The sequence below is a fragment of the Podarcis erhardii genome, assembly GCF_964252035.2.
Source record: "Podarcis erhardii genome assembly, chromosome: 1".
NCBI classification, from domain to species: domain Eukaryota; kingdom Metazoa; phylum Chordata; class Lepidosauria; order Squamata; family Lacertidae; genus Podarcis; species Podarcis erhardii.
The window spans coordinates 72346020-72363568 of NC_138497.1; the positions used below are offsets into that span (position 1 = coordinate 72346020).

Sequence of the window (17549 nt, forward strand, 5' to 3'; positions counted from 1 at the left end):
AAACATACCCAGCGCCTTCAACTGTTCCTCATAAGGATTGGTTTCAAGATCCTTGATCATCTTGGTTGCCCTCCTCTGCACACGTTCCAGCTTGTCAACATCCTTCTTAAATTGTGGCACCCAAAACTGGACACGGTATTCCAGGTGTGGTCTGACCAAGGCAGAATAGAGTGGAACTATTACTCCAATTGATCTGAACACTATACTTCTCCTGATGCAGCCTAGAATGGCATTCGCCTTTTATGCTGCTGCATCACACTGTTGACTCATGTTAAGCTTGCGTTCCACCAAGACCCCTAGATCCTTTTCACATGTACTGCTAGTAAGTCAGGTGTCCTCCATCCTATATTTGTGGATCTGGTTCTTCCTACCTAAGTGCAGAACCTTACGTGTGTCCCTATTGAAATTCATTTTGTTAGCTTGCGCCTATTTCTCCAATCTATTAAGGTAATTTTGAATTTTGATTCTGTCTTCTGCAGCCTCAGCTACCCCTCCCAGTTTGATGTGTCATCTGCAAATTTGATGAGCATCCCCTTAATTCCTTCATCCAAGTCATTTATAAAGATGTTGAACAAACAACAGGCCCAGGACACAGAATTTCCCTGACCCACCAAGTTTGTAAATCCATTAAAAAAAAATCAGATCAGTCTGACATGACTTCTTTTTGAGACCCATGCTGGGTCTTAGGTAATCACAGCATCCTTTTCTAAATACTCACAGACAGCCTGTTGAATTATCTATTCTAGGACCTTCCCTGGTATCAATGTCAAGCTCACCAGTCAATAATAACTTGGGTCTTCCATTGTCCCCTTTTTGAAGATGGGGACATTTGCCTGCCTCCATTCTGTAGAGACCTCACCTGTTCTCCAAGATTTCTCAAATTACACCAGGAAGCTCCTTTAATACCCTTGGCTGCAGCTCATCAGGTCCTGGAGATTTGAATTCATTTAAAGTAGCTAGGTGTTCTCTTACTACCACTTTTCCTATCTTGGGCTGCAGCTCCCTCCTTACATCCATTATTCTGTTATCACCAGGTTGGGCATCACTTTCCTTTTGGGTGAAGACAGAGGCAAAGTAGGTGTTGAGTAGTTCTGCCTTCTCTCTGTCACCCAATAGTATTTCCCCGCCTTCTCCACACAGAGGACCCACCACTTCCTTGTTCTTCCTCTTACTTCAGACATAGCCAAAGAAGCCTTTTCTATTATTTCTCACCTCTCTTGCAAGCCCGAGCTCATTCTGAGCTTTAGCCAGCCTGACTTTCCCCCTGCAACTGTTGGCTACTCGTGTATACTCCTCCTTTGCGATTTCCCCTTTCTTCCATTTCTAATACATGCCCTTCTTAACTCTCAGCTCATCTGTAAGCTCCTTATGCAGCCATACCGGTTTCCTTATATGCCTCCCACTTTTCTTTCTTGTTGGAATTGCCTGCATTTGGGCCTTCAATATTTCTCCTTTTAGAAACTCCCATCCTTCTGGGACTCCCATCTTTTTTGAGTATTTCTGACCATGGGATGACACCCAGTAGCTACTTCAGCTTTTTGAAATTGGCCTTCTTAAAAGTTCAGAGTGTGTGTCCAACTACACTCAGTTTTTCCTTGCCTCTGTTATCCTGAAACCCAGGAGAACATGATCACTTTCTCCCAAGTTTCCAAGTACTTCCACTTAGTCGATCAGTTCCTCCCTATTGGTGAGGACCAGGTCCAAGATCGATGATCCCCTTTTGCTTCTTCCACCTTCTTGGAAATGAAATTATCAGCGAGGCAATGGATGTTTTTGCATACAAGTTTCATTCCATGTTGTACTGCAAGATGAGCTTTGTAGTTTGCAACTATATATATGGTTGAAAGCTGTCACCTTGGCAAACAGACCAGAACTGTTCCATGCAATTCTATTACTTAAGAGACTAATGACTTCATTAAAATAGCAACTCTTTGTCAACCATTCACGAGACCCATTGACTAGGAAGTCATTTTTTAAAAAGACACAGCGTGCAGATATTCCACTTGCAGATCACATAGGTACTGTATACCCATGAGTAATGACTGGTTAAGCTCCAAGTTTGTATGCACTACTTCAACATATGGCAAAAGAGATATCTGAAAGTTTTCATGTAGTCTCTAACATATAGCTTTCATATGCAGAACTGATATCAATTTTGATAATGGCATATGCCTGGGGTACAAGTCAGGAGACATTTTGATTTTTTTCCAGCTGTTTTTAAAAGAAAAATTAAACACAAAATCAGATGTCTGGTATAACTTTCAGAGTCTTCCACATTGCTTCATTGGTTTTTTTGTTGGTTTTTTTAAAGCAATAGTTAAAACATTTATATCATTCCAAACATGTGCTGCTTACTAATCTCCAGTCAAATCCATATAAGCATCTTTAGGCCCAATTTAATGAAAAATATATTTCACACATAATATATAAATTATCTACCACCCAGGAATTAATAAGGTCATTAGTCTGTTCCCTACAAATGGACTGTGTGTAGTAGTTATTTTCATCAATGGCAAGAAGCGTGAAATAGCATTTTAAAAGAAAAAGGGAATTCCCTTGATGTGTGCAACAATGGTTATCCCCAGTGCTTTTTTTCTGGTGGTATTCAGCAATACGCAGTACCAGCACCTCCACACCCCCCCCCGGAGACACTCAACCTCATGGGGAGCCATGACATGAGCAAAGCCCCACCAGAGCCTGGCTGCCACAGCATGTGACATGCTTTCCCTGCCAAGCACTGCGCTCTGCTGCTGGCTATGTGTGCCCTGGTCACCTCACTTGTGGCATTCATGGAGCCAGTGCGGCAAGTGCCCCAGGTAATACAAGGACAGGGAGAGGGAGGCCACCTGGCTTTGAGAAATCGAAAAATTGGAAGGGATTCCTAAGGGTCAACTAGTTCAACCCCTTGTAAGTGGCTGGTGAGGTTGGTGCTGTGGCCAGTGCCAAAGTAAGCCTTCCTTGTGGAACCCTTCCATTTCATTTCTGGAATGCCAGAAGTACTGGATCCCCCCCCCCCCCCAAAAAAAACAATTACTGTCTATTCCATATGTTTTGTGTGTACATATTACTATGAACAAGGGATGCGGGTGGCGCTGTGGGTTAAACCACAGAGCCTAGGGCTTGCGAATCAGAAGGTCGGCGGTTCAAATCCCTGCGACGGGGTGAGCTCCCGTTGCTTGGTCCCTGCTCCTGCCCACCTAGCAGTTCGAAAGCATGCCAAAGTGCAAGTAGATAAATAGGTACCGCTCCGGCGGGAAGGTAAACAGTGTTTCCGTGCACTGCTCTGGTTCGCCAGAAGCGGCTTAGTCATGCTGACCACATGACCCAGAAGCTGTACACCAGCTCCCTCGGCCAATAAAGCGAGATGAGCACCGCAGCCCCAGAGTCGGTCACGATTGGACTTAATGGTCTGGGGTTCCTTTATTACTATGAACAGTTAAAAATAATCAGAAGAGATTCATATTCCCTCCCTTATACCACTTAATGTGCATCTGAACCAAAGTTCTAAACCACCACCTCAGAAATCTTAAATGCCTTCCACAAATTGTGCAAAACCATCACTTGTTACAAGCCTATGACTCTTGGTGGAAATTATATGCACATTTATCCCATTGAGCAACGTGGGACATACTTCTGAGTAAACATTCATAGAATTGGACTGCATTTTACTCAATATCATTGCAACATGAGAAATTTGTCTGTACATTACCTGCAAGGAAGCCCCAAGTAAACACATTATAAGATAGTGCAGTGAGTCCCATTGAAAGCAATGTCACCTAAGCCAGTCATGGCTAACTTGCTCCATTCCTTTCACTGGGATCTAGCCACAAGTAAATTTAACCAGATCTGGGCTTGGAAGAGTTTGAACAGAGGCCACTATGGCTATGTATGACTTCCTTTGATCCCTTCTCAAAATCCGGCTTTTCCGGATTTCCAGCTTTTCTGGATTTCCGGCTGTTACACATACACCGTGAAAGTTGTAACAACCAAATCCTAATGCAAATGCCATTGCCTTCATCGTATAAAATCTCTGCAACTTTTTCAAATTTGCACTAAGCCTTAAGAAACTTTTTTTTTTTTTAGAACACATGCCCCCTTGCTACCACTACCCACCCCCTCAGAAAACCTATTTCTATGAATGAAACGAGTGCGAACAGATTGCCGAGATGGCTTTAAAAGGCACCTCTTTCTTCTTGTACGGAATACCCACTATAATTATATTTAACCTGTCAGCTCATAATTTTTTCTTATAACCAAATGGGCATTACTGAATGCTTTCGAAAAGCCCCGAAAACTGAGCACAGAGCAGTAGATCTTTCAGCAAATTCAAAACATACTATCTTCAAAAAGTCGTCACTGGCAAAAAGAGGGCTATGGAAAACCCATCCAAACAAACCCAGCGTAAAACAAAAAAGCAGAGGGAGAGGTTGGCAACTCCCATGCGTTTCAGTTTAACAATTTGGTTTAAGGTTTAGCATGTTTTTATCCACGATGAGAGAAAAAAAAGATAAACTTATTTGGCAATCCCAGACACTTTGAAAGCCAGCATCCTGTAATTGTTTCCTCCTTCACCCTGGCAATTTCAACGAAGATTTGAAAACCTATGGCAAAACATAAAGACTTTCTCTCCGAAAGGATTGAAGTGGGGTGGGGGGATAGACTTAATTGCTATGCAATTTTTCAACTGGTACGAAATGTGTTTTTAAAGCCCTTGGTGTGCTACTGCTGGTTCTGTTCTTCAGCCTCGATGCTATGAAACAAAACAAAAAGACAACTTTCTCTGTGCCTGCAGAGAGAGCGTGATTTTTGTTTTTTTAAAACACAGCTTGGCTTAAATTACAGTGTGAGCAGCAGACATTCTATGTAACATAGTCAACCCCATTAGTGTAGAAAGAGCCCAAGTGGGTGGCAAGCTGCTTGTGAGTCCATAGCCTCTTTGAGATCAGTTGATTAAAACCGTGCCAACCGAGATTAATACACCACTGGGAATATCCTTATTTAGTCCCAGTAAGAAATAAAAGTGATCAGAGGGGATTTAGAGCTGGCATTCTCATTAAAATAAAGGACAGAGGCTGACATCAACAAATGGTAATTCTTTGCTAGTTACTGTGAAATACACACACACATCTGATGGTAGTAGAAGAATTAATGAACATTGCTGAGAGTAAAGCAAAACACAATCCACACAGGTCTGCTAGCACTCAAAATTCTGTCTCCCTTTTGTCCTGTTATGTTGTTCAAATCTTGAATGGAAACTGCAAGGAGGAAACAGGAGGTAGCTGCTACTGATCTGGCCACAAAACAATGTCCTATTCAAAAGCAGTATCTGTTCTTAATATCAGAATTACCTCGCCGGTAGAAAAGCGGGTTGTGTGGGGTGGAGTATTTGCATCAACATCAGCCCAGGAAAGCAATTATGTACTATTCCAAGAATGTAACTGAATAGACTATATAAAATATTTCTGAACATGGAAATCATTTAGGAACTTTCTAAATGTCTTAACAGTGCACTTGGCTATGCTTTGATTTAGGAAGTAATATTTTACCTGAAGCAGTAAGTTTCTTTTTTCTTTTTCTTTAACTGCTTGAAACCAAAAGACAGTCAAACATAGCTGAGCCCTGTGCATGTTTACTCAAGAGTAAATCCCTCCGATTTTGAGGTAACTTACCCCTATGTTAAATGCGCCTAGGACTGCGGAATCAATGGTGGTGTGAATTATATATTAATTTTGCAAAATTCTGAAAAATAACTGGAACCAAGACCAGAACTACACAAATGAGATATGTTATGGCAATCTGGTGCTTGTAATGCTGAGTGTTTGCTGTATTAATTTTTAACCTATGCTGTCTCAAGTTAGGTGACTTATTTTCTATATCACAGTGCTTCGCTTATCCTACAATTCAAAACACGCAGAGAGATTTGGAAAAGAAAAAAAATCTCTCCCTATTAAGAGGAAAAGTGAGATTAATTCTGATAGACACAGAAATTATACATATAGGATGTGATAATAATTGATAGCACTAAGTAACTTACTGGGTCTAGACCAGGAAGCATGGATTTTTACAAGTAGAGCTGCCCTTAACTACGAACAGCAATTTAACTTCAAAAGGCAAGGCAGTAATTCTGCAATGAGTCTTACAGGTCGATCACAAATAGTTCCACGAAATGATTCTGTTATAGTGAAAAGGATAAAAAGGTAAAGGGACCCCTGACCATTAGGACCATTCGTGAATGACTCTGGGGTTGTGGCGCTCATCTCGCTTTACTGGCTGAGGGAGCCAGTGTACAGCTTCCGGGTCATGTGGCCAGCATGACTATGCAGCTTCTGGTGAATCAGAGCAACGCATGGAAACGCCGTTTACCTTCCCGCCGGAGTGGTACCTATTTATCTACTTGCACTTTGACGTGCTTTTGAACTGCTAGGTTGGCAGGAGCAGGGACCGAGCAACAGGAGCTCACCCCATCACAGGGATTCGAACCACCGACCTTCTGATCGGCAAGCCCTAGGCTCTGTGGTTTAGACCACAGTGCCACCTGCGCAGGGGCGCCGACTTATAAAAAATATTGGGGGGGCCCATACCGGGGTCCTCGCCACAAGATCCTGGCTGCGGGGCGCAATTCGGGAGGGCTCGGCTGGCCGGGCCCAGGCCCGCGGGGCTCCTCCGCACTCCCCTCCCGTGGCCGGGCGGCGCCTGCAAAGGCTGTGGGTTCCGCTGCACCTCCGTCTCTCTTTCCACTGGTAGCGAGAGCGGGTGGGAGGAGGCCACCCGGGAGCCGGAACCGGGCGCCAAATAAGGAGAGCGGGGCGGGCCTGGATCCTGGCCTTGTTTGGCGCTTCCCCTCGGCCGGCGGCCCAGCCAAGCCCGCGGCGGCGGCGAGGCGATGCCCGCGCAGGGGGGCGCCCACCCCTCGGCCCCCGCCCGGCGCTGCCGCCCCAGCACCTGCCCGCTCCTCCCAAGGGGCCTCCTCTCCCTCCCACCTCTTCGCAGCAGTAATATAATTTTCTTAAATTATTGGGGGGCAGAGCCCCCCCAAACGAATTTTTGAGGGGGCTCGGGCCCCCTCAGGCCCCATGGAGTCGGCGCCTATGCACCTGCGTTCCTAGTGAAAAGGATGCAGGGTCTTTTAATAATGAATTTTTATCTTGGCAGTTGAACCTGTTCTGGTATTCATGTAAGTCTTTGCGTATTCATGTAAGTCTTCACAACACTAGAGAATAGAGATGTCTTGTTTTTTCAGTATCTTTTCCATACGTTCATGAGCAGCAGGATCTGTACGCCAGGAAGTTTTATGACTACAACCCTTAAAATGGTTTCAGATTCTGAAAAGGAGGGGAATTATCAGGGTTCTATGGTTGGTTCCATCCAAAATAGCTTAATTTAAATAGCTCTATACCAGGCATCCCCAAACTCCAGATGTTTTGGGACTAGAACGCCCATCATCCCTGACCACTAGTCCTGTTAGCTAAGGATGATGGGAGTTGTAGTCCCAAAACATATGGAGGGTCGAATTTGGGGGTGCCTGCTCTGTACTATCTGCTGTAATAATAATAAGCGTATGCAGAAAGAGGATGGCAGAATGTGACATCCCCGGCCCTCCTCTTTTTATATCTACAGGGGTTCAAACACCCAATTGTAAAATATGGACAACACGCATATCTGAAAGTTAGTGACAAAATGATGAATGGAATACTGTTGTTGTCTATAAAATATATAGAAAGGATTGAATAAGTTATATTCTGAGAGGTCTTACATTATATGTCAAAGATAACACAAAGTGCAGTAAGTTATCATTATTATTTATTGATATGGAACCATTCCTGAATATATTGCACCAATGTATGTGGAACTAATTCAGCACCAGATTTAGGGCAGTTACAGGTGGTTTCCCTGCACAGGGTGCTGAGCTGAGGGGGCACCCTGAGACCTACCTACAAATGAGACATCCTCATGGTTGGGGCCGGTGCAGCTCCAGTTGCTGGTTCCTCCTCCTCCTAGGAGAGAAAGCTAGTGACCCAAAGGGGGGAAAGGCACAGATTAAGCATACATCTACCAGGAAGTGAGAGTACAGAGAGAGAGTGCATGAGAGACAGAGCGAGTTTGGAGTTGAATAAAGTTATTTGTTTTATATTGCTCCCGATTGGTTCTTAACACCACCTGGAACACATGCTGGAGCTGTGCACAAATGGCTGCTCAAAATCCTATACCTTATTTGTAGGAAGAGATATTGGGGATAGTGGAAGGGAAGAGAGAATTTCACCTAATTTTCCTAGCCTGGGGAGGAGAATTTCTCCAGTTTCTCAAGAGGGGAGGGGAGTAACCACCACCATTTGCAGGAGCGAAGCATCTTTCTTATTCCCTCTTAGCTGCTGTATCCGAAAATGGCAAGAACAGCAACTGGCTGCCAATTTACAGCCTTCACAATGCCCTCAACTCAGCATCATTTCAGGGGGCGGGAATTGCAGCCATAACTGGGGGGCGGGGATAGACTATTAAGAGAAAATGCTGCAACATAACCTTTCTTTTCCTATGGACATTTCTTAGAGTAATGTCTTCTGAGAAATTTTAGCTCCAATCCAGTACAAACTGTTTTAGAGTGCGCCGTAATTAAAACAGAAAAGCAGTCTATAATCTGCTTTTTGGCAGAAGACAAAACAAATAGGGAGCAGAGAGAAGCGTAACAGACAGGTGTGTGGTAGAGTGGAGATTGAATTGAGTGTGTGCTATGGGTTGCAAGGAGAGAGAAAATGTATTAATTGAGAATAGGTTAAAAAGAAGCACTGAGTTCAAAGGGTAACAAAAATAATGTTTTCCCACAATTAACATTGTTATGTACCCATCATAAGTTAGTAAAAATAAAAATTGAACCAGAGGCTGAGGTTGTGAGAACTGTGGATGGGTCAATTAACAGGGGGCAGATTTGACAATGGCTTAGTGTGAAAACAGTCATTTCCAGGACTTGAAAAGGTTTGTGAAAATCCTCTGGTTTTTCATAACTTGTTCCTGTTTGTAGCCACTGCATTTGTTGTTGTCCTGTTGTCTATGTTTGGTAGTAGCAGTATCTATAAGAGAACATGGCCCACATTTTTATTGCAGCCTTGTTGTTGTGTGCTGTTGCACATGCTGCTGCACATTAGCAGAAAATTTTTAAACACCCTTGATGTGCACTGATGTACTGATTAATGCCTGGCTTTAAAAACAATTGCAGAACGTAAAAGGCTCTTTTAAAATCCTGCCCTGTGCGCTAATGCTCATTAATGGCCTCTTTTCTTTAAGCCTGCTGCTGTACACTAATGTGTATGCTAGTTCATATTAGAATACTTAAAGATCTGTTGCTGTGCACTGATGCACATAACTGTCTCGAGTTTTTTAAAACATTCAAGATACCTCAGCTGTAAACCTTTTTCTAAAAAAGTGACCCCTCTTTTCAACCACCCAAAAGAAGGTGGGGGAAGATGTTTGTGACACTCAGACCCTTCAGTTCAACTTAGTTCTAGGATATCAGAGGCACTGGGCACAACCCAGCAACATTAATCGAGAATAGTCAATACCTTTTTTTTTAAAGGGACTTACTCCCTACTAACTGTTTTCTAGATTGTGCCCACCATATTTCTAAGTCATAGAAATGAGGTAACCAACATGCTGTCTTCTAGATGTTGTTAGGCTGTCATCATCCCTGACCACTGGCCAAGCTGGCTGTGGCTGATGGTACCTGGAAGAAAGGTAGAGATATTATCAGGAGCAGTATACTATGAGGAACTATGAGGAAACATCAGCCCATCAGTGCTGAGAACTTCTTAACATTTATTTTGAGTGTCATTCCATTTGTATTGAGAGAGCACAACTGATAAGTTTAGCTTCCAGCATTCAAGTTCTGAATAAGCTACAAGAAACATACCGAAAGATCTGGGTGTCCATGGGCTCATTTCGCTGACATGTGGAAATGGAAATCCTTCTATCAAAAGAGATTTACATACTAGAGCCAAGAAAACTAGTAGTGTACATTGTGCCAAAGAGAGGGTATGATGTGGTTAGGCTTCTTAACGAGGCTTGTAGGATTTCCCCTAGAACATATTGCAGTGCCAAGACATACAAAACCCACAGCAACCCCAGAATAGAATTAAAATCACTCTAAATAAAAAGGCAAACTGAAACCTAACTTGGTGGCCTTGGTAACTCAACTGTCTTAAGTACAGCAGCTGGGAATAATGCCCCCCTCCTTGTTCAGGAATGGACAGCTGCATATCCTCGACTGGCTGAAATAGTATAGAAAAGAAATCAACTATTTCCTATATGTCCAAAACATTCATCTAGGACAGTGGTGTCCAAATTTTTTTCAAAGAGGGCCAGCTTTTTTTAAGGATTGAAGTTAATGAGCTTTTTTAAGGGTTGGAATTGTTGAGGTTTCTTTAGGATTTTACCCTAGGTAATAAACTGCCACAGGGGCCGGATTAAAACGACCGGCGGGCCTGATTAGGCCCCCAAAATGAACTTTGGCCATGCCTGATCTAGGACATATATGGACTTGCTGAAGAAGAGATTCTAGCTTGCACTAAAACAAATTCTGCAGAATGAAACCAGTTCTTACTAGGTGCAGATTTGGAGTGCATCTGGACTACATAGAAAATAGAAATACTCAGACTGTTGGTGCTAAAATAAAATGTGTGTACTCAGGCCAAAGCATGCACACCCAGTAACAAAGTATATTAGATCTGGAAAGGAGATAACTACATTAAACATTTGCAAGAAACAAGAGAGAAAATTTACCAAATCGAGAAGGTTACATGTTTTGGTCTTGTAGTTCACAACAGCTTGGAGTTCATATTAAATAACCCTGTGCATGTTTCAAGTGGTGTTAATTATCACTAAGGATCAGGTAGGAGTACTATAAAACAAAATACTTTATTTAAACAAGCTTTCTATAACTTCTAACTCCCTCGTACTCTTCCTCTGTACTTTCTGTATGGAATCACTTCCTGGTAGCTGTTCCCTTAACGTGTGACTTCCCTCTGTGTCGTTAAGTTTCTCTTCCTGACTGCTGTCCTAACCCTCTTACTTAATCCCATATGCAAGTAAGTAGCAACTGGCTATGGCAGTCTCGTCTGCTGAATAACACCTACACCTGCATGTGCAGTTCATATTATTTTCCAAGCACTCTATTCATAACACAGAACAGAAGGGCGTTACAATCTAAACAAATTTGGGGTCTGAACCAGGTGGTTACAAACAATGGCTCTCGCCTTTATCATTTTACCGTATTTTTCTCACTAGCAGTTTTTTCAGATATAGTAACACTCATGCACTACTTACAAATTTGCTTGCCTGCTCCAGCCCTTTGAGCTCAGACTTCATGCAGATACTTTGTCTGATCAGCAGATTCGTAATCTGCCCCCACCCCAATAAAAACCAGCATCCCAAACCATAGCTCAGCCTCTATCCTGTCACCCTAAACTCATATCCTTAAATTTCCACTTACTAAGATGTCTAACTTCCTGGAGTTGTTTCTGCCCGTCTCCTGTGGTGGCCACTCTGCTGTCTTCACATCACAGCTAATCACAAAATCTCACTACAGATAGCTGTTCCCTTCCCTCTCACCTAGGTGAAAGTAACAACTCTCACATATTGATAGGAAAGGGTTAAGCAAGGCTGGGGGATTCTTTTGTCCTTCGGTTATCTGACTCTGATCAGTACCACTAGCCAATAGGAGTCCTCCTTATGAGCCAATTAAGTAATTTAGGATTTTGGCTGCCCTTCTGAATTATCTGCCTGTCTGACCATCAGGTGCATGCATTTTCATCTGAGCCAATCAGATGCCTGTTACTGGAAGGCCTGTTCTGCACTGATCCTTCCCCACTTTTTTGAGCAAGCAGTCTTTTGGAGCCCCCCAAGGGAACAACGGTGCTATCCTGTTGAGGTATGATTTTACAAAGGGGTTGGGAATTGAATCTGCAGAGTTTATTGTGCAGAAAGAGTGTGTGTTAACAGGAGGGTGTTCAGTATTTCTAGCAAGGATTTGTGTATGCAACAGAGCAGTCAGGGCCGGATTTAGGTTTGATGAGGCCCTAAGCTACTGAAGGTAATGGGGCCCTTTATATGTCCAGCTGTCCTTTGCCAGCAACAAATTGTTGCTGTTTTTTGTGTTGAATATATGCTATATGGTAAGTTATGGACCTAATAGGTATCTAACCAGTGATATTTTAGGGAGCAGGCTAGCAGGCGGGGCCCATTACTTACACCATAGGAGCCTACACTACACAAAACACGGTTGCTGTATGTAGGTGGTTTTTTTTATCTTATATTTTGGAAATGTACATCCAGGGGTTTTTTCTTTATTGGGGGGGGGGCAAGATAGTGGGGCCCTAAACTATAGCTTGTTTAGCTTATACGTAAATCCGGCACTGCGTGCAGTGCTTCTCAATCGGTGGCCCTTGGATCATGGGCACTTTTAGGGGGATCTGAGGGCCATACCCTGACCATTGCCTCCTCAGTGCCCCACCTCCTAGCTATGACATAGGCTTTTGGCTGGATCAACATCAGCACCTGCAACGGTTTGTGAGCTGAGTAAAAGGGGCGGGGGAAGAGAATGTCTCCTTCCTCTGAAGAGAAAGAACCAGAGGATGCACTGAAGGAAATTAGAACAAGCAAGAAAAGGTCAGTATTTACTAACTTGCTTAATAAACTGGTAATGGTAAGGAAGGGGGAAGAGAGAAAAGTTCTTAAAATAGGAAGAAGTGGTTGTAAAAGGACCGGAAAGGAGGAATGAAAAGAAAACCTGAAACTTTGTTGGGGGGGGGGCGGGCTGGTCAGTGGGGAATAAATTACAATATGAGTGTGACAGGAGAATGGGATCAGAAATTACAGGACATGGGTAAAAATACTTTGAAGGGCATGTGGGGGTGGGAAGTGAAAAATATTAAAAGAAAAAGTATTTTCCAATTAGAGCCTCTAGATCAGCAAATTATGCCTAAAATGGGGAGGCTGAATCACAATACCTCCAGAGCAAATGCCTGTAAAATGGTACCTCAGGTTACATACGCTTCAGGTTACAGACTCCGCTAACCCAGAAACAGTGCTTCAGGTTAAGAACTTTGCTTCAGGGTGAGAACAGAAATCGTGTGGTGGCGGTGCGGTGGCAGCAGGAGGCCCCATTAGCTAAAGTGGTGCTTCAGGTTAAGAACAGTTTCAGGTTAAGAACGGACCTCCGGAACGAATTATGTACTACTGTAGCCTTATGAGGCTTTGCCCTCGGGTGGGAAAAAATATTGCGCCTGGGAAAGGGAAGTGGGAGTCAACAGACACTCAAGGAATAGTTTCGGAGAAGGAGAAAAAGGTTTTATTTCTACCATCCATGAACTGGTAGAAGGAGCAAGTGTAATAAGTCACAAAAAGCATGCACGAGTTCACAATCATGTGCACAAGCATATATACCCCTTCCAGATCCCTCCTCCTTTCTCCTCCTTTTCCAGAATCCTGCCCCATGTTGAGGTTCCTGAGCATGTACAGAAAGCTGTCTTGGGACTATTGTGGACTCTTGGCACCCTTCCCAGGAAAGGGGGAATGAGAGTAGTTCAGCATGTCCAAAGATGTTGCAACTAGAGTGAGATAAAAGTCATTCGCAGGCCTGCTCTGACAGAGTCTATTCATTAGCTTTTTGAAGCATTCTTGTACTGATAAAAAGTAACATTTTGCCTATGCACAGCATCTTGTGATAGAGCAGAGAAAAGCTGTTTTGGATTTTTAGAAGACAAAAGGAGTTTTGGACAGTTTTGAGGCCTGGGGTGATTTCAGACAGGATTTGGGTATCCTGTCCCTTCACTACCACTGTACTTAGTGTGAGGAGAGCTGAGATGCAGAACTCCTTGCTACAAGAAATATACTGTAGTAAAGAATTTAGCCATTTCCAAAGATTAACTGACACCACTTTCTTCTTATACCCATTAAAATGCTGATGACTGCCACCATTTTGTGACCAGCTGTCTTTGCTCCACCATTTTGTGACTGGTGGGCCTAAGTATTGTTTAGGCCACCTCTCAAGCAGGCCTTGAAAGTAAAAAGATTAAGAACTTCTGCAATTTTATTTAATTTATATCCTGCCCTTCAGCCCAAAAGAGCCAGGGACGGTAAGCAATTTCTGATAAAACTTTATTAAAACATTAAAAACAATTCTATTGCAGATGCAGACTGGGAAAGAGCGCAACTTAAAAGACTTGTTGAAAGAGGAAAGTCTTAGTAGGCACTGAAAAGGCAACAGAGACAGTGCCTGTTCTGATATTTAAAGGCATTTAAATAGTTTGTACGTGTAGAGACTAAGGATAGTGGATAAATTTGATTCAGCTCCCATTTAAGGGCCACTTTTTCAAAGTTGCACTTTTTGATATAAGAACCACAACCATTATTTGAAATTTGCTGGCAAGAATAAAGCACGGTCAGTTTCTCCCACTGTCACTACAGCTGTTACCAAATAGTTATCCAACAGCATGGACAAGACCAGTATTACATGCTGCATTAGCAGGTAGAAAATGCAGTTACATATAATGGGACATCATAGAAGGAAAGCAAATAGTAAGCAGTGGATGGACCAACTTTTTATAGCTCTGGTGAGGCTCGTATACAGCAGTGTAACGGGCAGATGTTCAACAGGCATAGCTTTTCTTCGTATAAACATTTTAACAGAAGCAATAGGTTTCTTGTTTGATCCTAGCCTATTGTTCAGCTGTTAATCCAACTATGGGGAAAGGATTTAATGCCATTTGTTGTTGTTTAGTCATTTAGTCGTGTCCGACTCTTTGTGACCCCATGGACCAGAGCACACCAGGCACTCCTGTCTTCCACTGCCTCCCGCAGCTTGGTCAAACTCATGTTGGTAGCTTCGAGAACACTATCCAACCATCTCGTCCTCTGTTGTCCCCTTCTCCTTGTGCCCTCAATCTTTCCCAACATCAGGGTCTTTTCCAGGGAGTCATAGCCTGGATTAAATTGTTTTTGGGATTTAAAACTCTGATGCAACCTTTCACAATTGCTTTACTTAGAGTTGAAACTTGAGTATACAGTTGAGTACATTAAAACAAATTGTTGAAAAGTTTGTGGGTTGTTTTCTTTTTTACTTTTATCTGTCAATTAATAAGCAAAAGAATCACATTCAAAAATTACCAAAGGGGAGAGAAAATACCAGTAGAATTCTCACAGGTGGGAAGACATGATTTATGCTGCATTTACCTCATTTTTGAGGTGACTGAGAAGTGCTTGTGTTTGTTCTACAAATTATTTTACCAGTGGTCTGCTTTTGTCTGCCTTCCCAGGCATCCACACTTTCTGGAAACCCCAGGTTTTGGAGTGGGTTTTCCTGGAAGCTGGGAGTGCTACCCACCATGTGCATAACAGCAAATCATCATCATCATCATTATTTCATCCCCCCTTTTTTTGCTTTTAAAGTAATCCTTGCAGAAAGTGTTTGTTTCCTTTTACCTTTTTTTAAAAAGAAAGGACTTCCCTTAAAAACCCAACCAGCAAGCGCACCAATCATAGGCCCTTGATAGCCAGCCTTGCCAGTGCCCTACACTTCAATTACAGCCTAGGGAAAGATGACATGAAGTAACTCTCCGCATTGAGCATTTCAGATCAGGGAGTGTAGACAGCCAAAGAGACTACAGAGAGCTGGAAAAAGGTTTAACAGAAACAAAAATACATACCGTTCCCTCAATCTCCTCACAGCAATAAAACCTTAAGTTCCTATGAATGATGTAGAAAATCAAAGGCCTCTTACATGGGAGAAGGAAACTTTCAATAAAGTGGAATACAGGTTTTGGCAAAGCACTTTTAAAAAATCAAAACCTTAGAGTCAACAAGATTTTCTTAGCTTAATTTATAGGGGGGAATGGTTATCCGAAAGTCAATTCTGTGGCTACATGGTTTTCATCATTGTTACAGATTCTGCCCCTGGGAAAATCTCATGATATCCAATCTCTCATCCGTGGCTCTGCGCTGTCTTCACCACTCACCATGATAAGGGTCAAGCAGATGGAAGAAAGAAATGATTAAGGTAGGTTTGTTTTGTTACAATCAAATTAAATTCTAGGGACGTGAGAGAAAAGTCTATGCTGTAGTCTGAATTGGTATGTAATCCCACTACTTAAAACTGTAATGACAAAATTAACCCTGCACCAGTAGTTCCCAACCCATTATTTGTAGCACACTAGTCGAGTTACATACAAGCTACATTCTTGTGCGAGAGCCATGATAAGTTGTATATTTTTTTTAATTGTGTAGAAGAAGGAATTGAAAAACATATTGTGACATAATCAGGACTGTCATCAGGTGTCCCGCAGTCATGCACCTTCACTTTTGCCCTACAACTGTCTTATCAACAGTGCACTGTTTCCTGAATCCACTCTTTACTAAAGATTATCCTCTCTTTTTTATGTCACCAGCTTAATGAGATGTATTATAGCCCAAGGGGTTTAATCAGTTCAAAAGAACAGACGTTACCTCTTAAGAATGCGTTCACACTTTTTGTAATAAATTACAAGGAAAATCTTGCATAATTAGAACATAAACTTTAATGAAGTTAGACCTGTAAGCAAACCATTAAAAAAAAACAACCACATGGGTGCTATTGTACAATGTTTACAGGGTTATGAATTCACTTTCACATTAAGCACCATTTTTAAAAGATTGTAATGAGATAGTTTCCTTGTTAACATAAACAATTTCCAGAAGAACCACAAATCAACCAAAACCTAAATAAATATTTCCTAGAAAAATGAAAAATAGTAATTTCTGACAGCTCATAGAAGAGATTGTGCAGAGCAGTATAAATCTAAGCATTGGGACTAAAAACACTCTTATTTTTGATTATTCTAAAGAAGAGAAGAATGATCTTTGTTTCCAGAAACAGTAAAGTACATTCCAAAGCTGCTTTTGTTTTTAATTTACAGAAGCTCTCGATTCTAATCTACTAAGCCAACAAATAATCTGTCCACTAGTTTTCTCCCCCCCCTTTTTTCTGAGTCTCATGAAAAGTACACACAATTGTTGACATACGGGAGGGGGAAAATACATATTCCTTCCCTGTTATTATGAATGGATCATTTCAATGCAAGTGCTCACTTGCATAGCTCTGGAACTTTGAAATCTTGTACTTACTTACTTGTACTTACTAAACAGAAGAACCTCTATCCTCATTCTGTGAGTATCAATGGAAAAGTAATTTAACTTAATCCAATGGGGAAAAGTTAAGGTCTGTGTCACTTAAAAGAGGGGAGGAGGAAGACAGCAAGAGGCTCCTTTCTGTCTTTTAAAGAAAATGTTTCATCTGAATGATGTTCAGTGGGGGGTAGAAACTGGCAACTGACTGTGCAATGGGACAAACCTGGCCCCTGAAATAGTGCCATATTCTTTACTTGCTGCTTTGAGTGCCTCCGCCACTCACTCCTCAAGTGGCAGTGAGTCCTATGGAAGAGGGAAACACAAAATGTGAGTAGGAACAGACAGAAGAGCCAAAGGTCAACTAGTCCAACATCCCATTTCCCACAGTGGTCATCTAAATGCCT

At 42.3% G+C, this 17549-nt stretch overlaps 1 long non-coding RNA gene across 11 annotated transcripts in view; it reads left to right on the forward strand.

Annotated features, from left to right (window-relative positions):
* The first annotated feature begins 11555 nt into the window (after positions 1 to 11555).
* Positions 11556 to 17549, forward strand: part of LOC309330847 — a 134468-nt gene continuing 128474 nt past the window's right edge. For 3 of the 11 annotated variants that reach the window (XR_014151623.1, XR_014151624.1, XR_014151625.1), the window contains exons 1-2: positions 11636 to 11914; positions 15928 to 16039. This is a non-coding gene — a long non-coding RNA (uncharacterized lncRNA). Of the gene's footprint in view, positions 11915 to 15927; positions 16040 to 17549 lie in introns of all 11 variants that reach the window. The other 8 variants (XR_014151620.1, XR_014151621.1, XR_014151616.1 and 5 more) reach the window with 7 other exon arrangements.